Consider the following 10343-nt stretch of genomic DNA (forward strand, 5'->3'; position numbering starts at 1 on the left):
AAAAAAAAAAAAAAAAAAAAAAACTTTACAATCTTTGTTTCCCAAAAGTGAAAAGCTTGTAGGTGTCAGTAGAGAAACATCTTTATGAAAACCTGCAGCATTGCAGGGATTAGGGATGATGGGGAGGGCTGAGCAGATGGGCCCTTTCCAGTTCAGGAACCTTGGTCTGGAGCAGAAATACATACAAGAAAGTATAAGTTGGCCAGGTGTGGTGGCTCACACCTATAATCCCAACACTTTCAGAGGCCGAGGAGGGAAGATTCCTTGAGGCCAGGAGTTGAGACCTGCATGGGCAACATAGCAAGACCCTGTCTCTACAAAAAATAAAAATGTATGTAAAAAAAGGATGAAAGTCTAAGTCATTGAACCTTAAAACTGACAGATATATTTTTCTTTTACTTTTATTTTATTTTTTTCTATGAGATGGAGGCTTGCTCTGTCACCCAAGCTGGAGTGCAGTGGCGTGATCTTGGCTCACTGTAACCTCCGCCTCCCAGGTTCAAGCAATTCTCCTACCTCAGCCTCCCGAGCAGCTGGGATTACAGGCGCCCTCCACCACACCAGGCTAATTTTTGTATTTTTAGTAGAGATGGGGTTTCAACATGTTGGCCAGGCTGGTCTCAAACTCCTGGCCTCAAGGGATCTGCCTGCCTCAGCCTCCCAAAGTGCTGGGATTACTGGTGTGAACCACTGTGCCCGGCATGACAGAGATATTTTGCTGATGTCATACTCAACAGCAATGGTTGAGGAATGTTACCTTGAGGAAGATAACACTATCTCCCACATCTTGGGTTTTCCCACTCTTTTTAGGTGATATAGTTGTGATTTGTGCAATATTTCATCAATGTAAAGTTTACTTTTTTTTTTTTTGAGACAGGATCTTGCTCTGTCGCCTAGGCTGGCATGTAGTGGTGCAATCTCGGCTCACTGCAGCCTTCACTTCCCGGGTTCAAGCGATTCTCCTGCCTCAGCCTCCCGAGTAGCTGGTACTACAGGCGTGTGCCACCACACCTGGCTAATTTTTGTATTTTTAGTAGAGACAGCATTTCACCATGTTGGCCAGGCTGGTCTTGAACTCCTGACTTCAGGTGATCCTCCTGCCTCGACCTCCCAAAGTGCTGGGATTACAGGCTTGAGCCACTGTGCCTGGCTGAAGTTTACTTCTTAATAAAAAAGAACTGAAAATATACTATGGAGTGAAATAATTTGGGACTCAATAAACAATATTCTTGGGTAATCATGGGGAACCCCAGGAACCACATTATGCTGGCTTTTCTTTTGTTTTTTAAAGATAGGGTCTCGCCATGTTGGCCAAACTGGTCTCGAACTCCTGGGCTCAAGTGATCTGCCCACCTCGGCCTCTCAAAGTGCTGGAGGATTACAGGCATGAGCCACCATGCCCAGCTAATGCTAGCCTTTTCATCTGCCCATCCTTGGATGAGAAGGTCCACAGCATCCCAGGGTAGGCCGTGCCCTCACACAGAGGTTTGTTGCCACCACCAGTGCAGAGGGTCTCTGATGTTCTCTGTGGAAAAGTGCTGCACACACAGACCTCCAACATTCTGGTTTCTCACACCACAGTCTGAAGCTCTGACAGCCAGCAAGTCCCTCCACACAGCTGGCCGCAGACTTTCCTGCCTGCAGATGTGTCCCTGTCATTTACACGTGCTCTCTGCAGGCACTGGCATTTAGAATCTCCTATGGTGGAGAGCAGAGCTGTGGGGAAGGATCAGCCAGACAGGGTCTTTGTCCTTCCTCTATTATTTGTTGACTGTCTAACTTTGGACAAATCTTAGCCTCTGAGTCTACATCTGTGGCATGGGGCAATAAGGCCATCTACATTGCATGTTTCTGGGGAGTATGTTTTACGACATCCTGTGAACTTGGAACAGAGCAGACACAGAGTAAATGCATAGTATTATTCTCATCATGTTTGTGGTTTAATAACAACAGCTAATTGTTTTTTGATCACTCACAATGTGCCCAGCCCTATGCTAAGTGCTTTGCAAGCACACCTTACAATAGCCCTGTGTGGGAAGTGCAGTCATTACCTCATTTCAGAGGAGGGACTGGAGGGCCTGGGAGGTCAGGTGACCTGTCCAAGGTCATCAAGTGTTGGGGCTGGGAAGTGAACTCAATTCTGTGTGACTACAGAGCCCATATCCCTCCGGTATTAGTCTGTTCTCACACTGCTATAAGGACATACCTGAGATTGGATAATTTATAAAGGAAAGAGGTTTAATTGACTCACAGTTCCTCAGGGCTGGGGAGGCCTCACAATCATGGTGGAAGGGGAAGGAGAAGCAAAGTCACATCTTATATGGTGGCAGGCAAGAGAGCACGTGCAGGGGAACTCCCCTGTATAAAACCATCAGAACTTGTGAGACTTATTCACTGTCATGAGAACAGCACAGGAAAAACCCGTCCCCCTTGATTCAATTACCTCCCACCGGGTCCCTCCCATGACACATGGGGATTATGGGAGCTACAATTCAAGATGAGATTTGGGTGAGGACACAGCCAAACCATATCACTTCTCAATAGGCTGGACTGCTTACCACCCCATGTGACCTCAAAGAGCTCCAGTCACTCCTTTACAAATCCCTAGAGCTTTGGAACAAAGTTTCTGACTTACTTCTTGTAATAGGCTAAATAATGGCTCCCAAAGATATTAGGGTTTAATCCCCAGAACCTATAAATATTACCTTATTTGGAAAATTATTCTTAGCAGATGTGATTAAGTTAAAGATATTGAGATGCAGAGATTATCCTAGATTATCTAGACTATCTGGGTGGATGCATTGGTCAGGGTTCTTCAGAGGACAGTGCCAATAGGATATATGTATATATAAAAGGAAGTTAATTAGGGAGAATTGGCTTACATGATTACAAGGTGAAGTCCCATGATAGGCTGTCTGCAAACTGGGGAAAGAGAGAAGCTAGTTGCGTGGCTCAGTCCAAATCCGAAAGCCTCAAAACTAGAGAAGCTGACAGTACAAGCCCTAGTCTGAGACCAAAGTTCCAAGAGCCCCTGAGAGGCTGCTGGTGCAAGTCCCAGAGTCCAAAGGTCAACAAACCTGAAGTCTGGTGTCCAGAGGCAGGAGGAGAGGAAGCAGAGAGGAAGAGAGAGAGCAAACAGACTCAGCAAGAAAGCTGCTGTTCTTCTACCTATTTTGTTCTAACCATGCTGGCAGCCAATTGCATGGTGCCCATCCACACTGAGAGTGGATCTTCCTCTAACAAACAGTCAAACACTGACTCAAATGTCAATCTCCTCTGGCAACACCCTCACAGACACACCCAGGAACAATGCTTCACCAGCCATCTATGCAACCCTCAATCCAGTCAAGGTGACACCTAATATTAACCATGACAGTGGGCTCTAAATGTAATCACATGCATCTGTATAAAAAAAAAAGAAGCAGAGGGAGATTTGAAGAACTATACAGAGGAGAAGACAATGTGAAGATGGAGGAGAGAGAAATTTGGCCATCAAGATTGGAGTCATTGATATAGTTTGGATGTTTGTCCCCTCCACATCTCAGGCTGAAATGTGATTCTTGATGCTGGAGGTGGGACTTGGTGGGAGGTGCTTGGGTCATGGGGGAAGATCCCTCATGACTGGCTTCATGCCTTCCCCATGGTAATGAGTGAGTTCTCACTCTGTTAGTCCACATGAGAGCTGGTTGTTTAAAACAGCATGGCATCTCTCTTGCTCCCTCTCTTTGCCATGTGACATGCCTCCTCCCCTTCACCTTTTACCATGATTGGAAGCTTCCTGAAGCCCTCATTAGAAGCAGATGCTGGTGCTATGCTTGCACAGTCTGCAGGACCGTGAGCATCAATAAACTTCTTTTCTTTATAAATTAACCAGTCTCAGTATTCCTTTATAACAATGCAAAACGGACTAATATGGTAATGCCGCCAGAAGCCAAGGAATGCCAACAGCCATCAAAAGCTGGAAAAGGCAAGAAAGGATTCTCACCAGGCATATGGTGGCTCACACTTGTAATCCCAGCACTTTGGAAGGCCGAGGCAGGTGTATTGCCTGAGCCTCAAGGGTTTGAGCAAATAATATTAAATAATATTAACCATGACAGTGGGCTCTAAATGTAATCACATGTATCCTTATATTAATAAAGATTACTAAAGATTAATATTGCCTGAGCTCAAGAGTTTCAGACCAGCCTGGGAAACATACCAAAAATACAAAAAAAATTAGCCTTGTGTGTTTGTGCATGTCTGCGGTCTCAGGTACTCAGGAGGCTGAGGTAGGAAAATCACTTCAGCCTGGGAGGCAGAGGTTGCAGTCAGCCGAGATTGTGCCACTGCACTCCAACCTGGGTGATAGAGTGAGACCCCCATCTGAAAAAAAAAAAAAAAAAGAAGAAGAAGAAGAAAGGATTCTTCCTAGAGCCTGAGAAGGGAGCATGGCCCTTCTGACATCTTGGTTTTGGCCTAGTAATACTGATTTCAGACCTCTGACCTCCAGAACTCTGAGAAAATAAATGTGTGTTGTTTTCTGCCACCAAATTTGCGGCAATTTGTTACAGCAGCCACCAGAAGTTCATACCAATTTTGGCACCTAGAGGGGAAGTGCTACTGTAGCAAATACCTAAAAATGTGAAAGTGGCTTTAAAATTGAATAATATGTAGGTAGGGACCAGAGGAATGCTGAAGAACTTGATAGAAAAAGCCTCCATTTACATGAACAGACTGTTAGGAGAAATGTAAACATTGAAGGCAGTTCTGATGAGGACTCAGAAAGAAGTGAGGAACATGAGAGAGAAAGCCAATATCATCTCTGAGAATACATAGATCATCATAAGCAGAATGCTGGTAGAAATATTAATATTAAAAGTGCCGTTAGTGGCTGGATGCGGTGGCTCACGCCTATAATTCCAGCACTTTGGGAGGCCAAGGCGGGCGGATCACCTGAGATCGGGAGTTCAGGACCAGCCTGACCAACATGGAGAAACCTCGCCTCTACTAAAAATACAAAAAATTAGCCAGGCGTGGTGGTGCATGCCTGTAATAACAGCTACTTAGGAGGCTGAGGCAGGACAATCTCTTGAACCCGGGAGGCAGAGGTTGCGGTGAGCCGAGATCACACCATTGAACTCCAGCCTAGGCAACAAGAGTGAAACTCCATCCCCCCCCCAAAAAAGGTGCCATTAGTAAAGGCTCAGAAGGAAATGAGGAGTATGTTTTGGGAAACTAGAGGAAAGGCAATTCTATTTACATACTGGTAGAAAACTTAATTGATTTATGTCCTCCAGTTATGTGGAAAGTAGAAATTGCAAGCAATGTGTGTTATTTATCTAAAATCCAAACAAACAAACAAACAAACAAAAAAAGACAAATCGTAAGCAATGTACTTGGATATTTACCTAAAGAGGTATTGCAAGCAAAGTGTTAAGGGCATGGCCTGATTTCATCTTGCTGCTTTTAATAAAATGTGAGAGTAAAGAGATAAATGGAGGAAAGGACTGTTAAGCAAAAAGGATCCAGGACTTGATGATTTGGGAAATTCTCAGCCTATCAAGATTGCAAAAGACACTAAAATTAGGAGAGGCACTGTCAGGAAGGTATGCTGTAGAAAGTCAAGAATGGGGCCATGTTTGCTAGTGCTGAAGAGATTAGGCACGTGACTCAAGGAGCTCTTCCACTATGCTCAGCCATAGCCGGTAATAGAAATGATATTATCTGGGAAAGATCCACAAAGGACCTGCTGGTCTAAAGGTGTGAATCACTATGATATACATTCTGAGAGGAGGGCTATGGGACCAGAAGGAAGAGCTTCAAGCTACAGAGGATTTTTCTGAGTCCTTGAAACCAAATGGAATTTGTCCTGCTAGATTTCAAAATGGTTGGAAGCAGTGACTCCTTCCTTTCTTCCATTTTCTCCCATTTGAAATGGAAACATCTGTAACTATTATCCTACGCCTGTCCCGCCACTGCATTTTTGGAACAGACAACTTGTTTTCTAGTGTCACGAATTCACAACAGGAGAATTTTGCCCCAGGATATTTCATAACCAGAGTCTCATCCATATCTGTTTTAGATGAGGAGACTTGGTACTTCTGAACTGATCTTATTTGGATAAGATGTCGGACTTCAGGGAATGTGCACGGTTTGAGACATTAGAGGATTTGGGGACGGGGTGCATGTATTTTGCATGTGGGAGAGATGTGAATCCTCGGGGGCCAGAGGGCAGGCTGTGGTAGACTGAACAATGTCCCTCCAAAAGATAGCCACATGGTAACCCCTGGAACCCTTGAGTGTTAACTTACAACAAAAAAAGTGATTATGTTGATCAGGTGTGGTGGCTCACACCTGTAATCCCAGCACTTTGGGAGGCTGAGGTGGGTGGGTCACGAGGTCAGGAGTTCAAGACCAGCCTGGCCGAGATGGTGAAACCCCATCTTTACTAAAAATACAAAAATTAGCTGGGCATGGTGGTGGGCATCTGTAATCCCAGCTACTCAGGAGGCTGAGGCAGAGAATTGCTTGAACCTGGGAGGCAGAGATTGCAGTGAGCCGAGATCACACGACTGCACTCCAGCCTGGGTGACAGAGTAAAAGACTCTGTCTCAAAAAAAAAAAAAAAAGTAATTATGTTAAAGATCCTGAGATGGGGGAGATTCTCCTGGATTATCTGGGTGGGCCCGAAATGTAATAATGAGTGTCCTTATCAGATTGAGGCAGGGAGATCTGACACAGACAGAAGAGAAGAAGACAGTATGACTGCCATGGTTTGAATGTCCCCACCAAAACTTGTGCTGAAATGTAATTGCCATTGTAACAATATTAAGAGGTGGGGCTGTCGGGAAGTGATTAATGCCATTGTCATAAGAGTGGATTAGTTATCACGAGACTGGGTTTGTTAGAAAAGGGAGTTTAGCCACATTTTCTCTGTCTGTCTCTTGCACTTGCTTTTACCTTTCGTCCTTCCACCGTGGCACAACCCTCACCAGATGCCAGCGCCATGCTCTTGGACTCCTAGCCTCTAGAACTGTACACCAAATAAACGTCTCTCCTTTATAAATTACCCAGGTTGTGGTATTCCATTATAGTAACAGAAAACAAATGAAGGCAATGACCATGGAGATAGAGATCAGAGTGATGTAGCCATATATTAATCTGTTCTCACACTGCTATAAAGAACTGCCCGAGACTGGGCAACTTATAAAGGAAAGAGATTTAGTTGACTCACAGTTCTGCATGGCCTCATTGAAATTTTTCTTTCTTTCTTCGGCCTCAGGAAACAATCATGGCCAAAGGTGAAGAGGAAGCAAAGACTTTCTTCATATGGTGGCAGGAGACAGAAGTGCAAGCAGGGGAAATGCCAGACGCTTATAAAACCATCAGATCTCCTGAGAACTCACTGTCACAAGAACAGCATGGGGGAAAACCGCTCCCATGGGGATTTTTAATCCGTGGGGATTGCAATTCGAGATGAGATTTGGGTGGGGACACAGCCAAACCATATCAAGCCACAAGCCAAGAAATGCTGGCAATCACCGGAAGCTGGAAGAGGCAAGGAACAGATTCTCTCCTAGAGCCTCTAGAAGAGTACAGCCCTGCCGACAACTTGATTTCAACTCAGTGAAACTGATTTCAGATTTCTGGCCTCCAGACTTGTGAGAGAATAAATGTATGTTGTTTATGCCACAAAGTTTGTGGTAATTTGTTACAGCAGCCAGAGGGAATTTGGGGTGATTGTAAGGAGTGATGTAAATTATGTTAAAGAACCTTTGCAGTTGTAAGGTACATTCATTCATTCAACAAATAGTCGAGGCAATGTAGAAGAGTGATTAAAAGCACAGACTTTGAGGCTGGGCGTGGGGTGGTTCGCACCTGTAATCCCAGTGTTTTGGGAAGCCAAGGCAGGAGGATTGCTTGAGGCCAGGAGTTACTTCCAAATCAGCAGGGGCAACACAGCAAGACCCCATCTCTTCAAAAAATTGTTTTAATTAAAAATAAATACATACATTTAAAATTATATCCATTTTAATGTATACATTAAAAATACATACATCCAAAGCACAGACTTTGGACTCAATTCACCTTGGGGGTGAATCCCAGCTCTGTCACCCACTGACTATGTGACCTTGAGCAGACTGCTTTATTCTCTGAGCCTCGGTCTCAACATCTGCACACTGGGGATGATAATAGTATTTAACTCAAGAGAAGGTTGTGAAAATTAATGGGAAGATGCAGATAAAGGGCTTTGTGCTGGGCTCAAGGGCCATTGCCCTGTCCCTGCCTTAACAGAGCTCGCTGCCATTCTGGGAGGATCTTAGAGAGATCAGGGCTGTAGAGGGAAAGCCCAGAGAGGAACGGGGACGTGTTGGAGGTGCTAGGGATGGGGGTAGAGGAAACTTCTTAGAGAAATTGACTTATGAGCTCCCTGATGAACACAGTGGGCCCTAATTACATACTCTTTTTACTACTATTATTGCAAATATTATTAATATCAATGGGTACAACATCTTTCTGGTTCTTTGGTCTTCTAGAAAAAAATATATAGAAGTTTTTTTTAGTTTAAATTTCCTTTTAAAAACTTTTTTTTATAGAGGTGGGGGTCTCACTACGTAGCCCAGATTGTTCTGGAACTCCTGGCCTCAAGTGATCCTACTACCTCCTGCCTCAGCCCCTCAAAGTGTTGGGATTACAGGCGTGAGCCACTGGGACTTGCTCATTGAAATTTTTCTTTTTTTTCTCTCTCTCTCTCTCTCTCTCTGTCTTCTTTTTTTTTAGACAAGATCTTGCTCTGTGGCCCAGGTAGGCAGCAGTGGCCGGATCATGGCTCACTGCAATCTCGTACCCCTGGGCTCAAGCAATCCTTCTACCTCAGCCTCCTGAGTAACTGGGACTACAGGCACACTACCGCGCTAATTTTATTATTTTTTTTTATTGTAGAGATAAAAGACAGGGTATCCCTGGGTTGCCCAGGCTGGGGTGCACCAGCGTGATCGTGGCTCACTGCAACCTCTGCCTCCCGGGTTCAAGCGATCCACCAACTGTGGCTTCCCAAAGTGCTGGGATTACAAGGGTGAGCCACCGCCCCCGGCCCAAACTTCTTACGTTACTACAGAGTTCCTAGGAAAAATCCCATACACGAAAAAGTTAGAAACTGACAGGAAGGATTTGAGATGGCGACCTGCTTCGTGTACACTGCTTATTAAAACTGATAACAAATGCACCACGGGGGTGGTGGGGGGGATAGGAAAAACGGAAAGATAAAACCAGCCCATGCGTACTCTGATTCTGAAAGAATCTAAAGAGAAAATCAGAGCATGCGTACTCTGAACTTGGAGTAGCCAATCCCAGGGGATGCTTTAGGCAGGAAAATCAGAGTCTCTGCCCTCACTTTGAGAAGGTTCTGTCCCTGGAGCCTGGACTGAGAGACCCCACATCAGCTTGGCTTGTCCCGCCTACTGTTCTGACTTCTAATTGGCCAGACGGGGTTCACTGACTGCCCTGATTGGTCCATCATCCTGGGGCAGTGACATCACAGAATATTTTCTCCTCAGCCAGCCACACTTTGTCACCAACTGCTGCCGACCTCACCGCTACTGCTTTGTCTCTGAGGTAGGTTCTCTTGAAGGGACACCCTAGATGGGCCAATGGGGGCCGATAGGAAAGGAGGAAGCCTCCGTAGGGGCCTCAAGTGCTTGGGGTTCCGAAAATCTTGAGGACTGAAAGACAACTAATGCCTTTCAGGACGATCATCATGGAGGAGCCTCCCGCCTCGGCCTCGCGTCTACAGGCCTGTCCCATCCCGCCCCTGGAAATATTTTTTCATTTTTGTATTTTAGTAGAGACGGGGATTCGTTATGTCGGCCAGGCTGGCCTCGACTGCCTGAGCTCAAGTAATCCTCCCACCTCGACCTCGGGACTACAGGCACGCACCACCCCGCCCTCACTCATATTTTTTATTTTTCATTTTTTTTAGTAGAGACAGTTTCGCCATGTTGGCCAGGCTGGCCTCAACCGCCTGGGCTCAAGCAGTCCTCCCGCCTTGGCCTCGGGAGTACAGGCACGCACCACCCCGCCCTCACTAATATTTTTTATTTTTTAATTTTGTTTTAGTAGAGACAGTTTCGCCATGTTGGCCAGGCTGGCCTCAACCGCCAGGGCTCAAGCAGTCCTCCTGTCTCTGCCTCGGGACTACAGGCACGCACCACCCCACCCGCACTAATATTTTTTTGTTTTTCATTTTTTAGTTCAGACGGCTTCGCTATGTTGGCCAGGCTGGCCTAGACCGCCTGGGCTTAAGCAATCCTGCCTCGGCCGTGGGACTACAGAAGGGCACCAGCCTGCCCACGCTTTTTTTT

At 45.6% G+C, this 10343-nt stretch overlaps 1 protein-coding gene across 2 annotated transcripts in view; it reads left to right on the forward strand.

Annotated features, from left to right (window-relative positions):
• The first annotated feature begins 9540 nt into the window (after positions 1–9540).
• LOC105509486 (putative protein SSX6) overlaps positions 9541–10343 on the forward strand; it is a 47977-nt gene continuing 47174 nt past the window's right edge. The window contains exon 1 of one of the 2 annotated variants that reach the window (XM_011938732.1): positions 9541–9597. The gene's annotated coding sequence lies outside the window, so the exon portion shown is untranslated. The remainder of the gene's footprint in view (positions 9598–10343) is intronic. The other variant, XR_001001445.1, reaches the window with a different exon arrangement.

The sequence above is a fragment of the Colobus angolensis genome, unplaced genomic scaffold (assembly GCF_000951035.1).
Source record: "Colobus angolensis palliatus isolate OR3802 unplaced genomic scaffold, Cang.pa_1.0 Scaffold176, whole genome shotgun sequence".
NCBI classification, from domain to species: Eukaryota; Metazoa; Chordata; class Mammalia; order Primates; family Cercopithecidae; genus Colobus; species Colobus angolensis.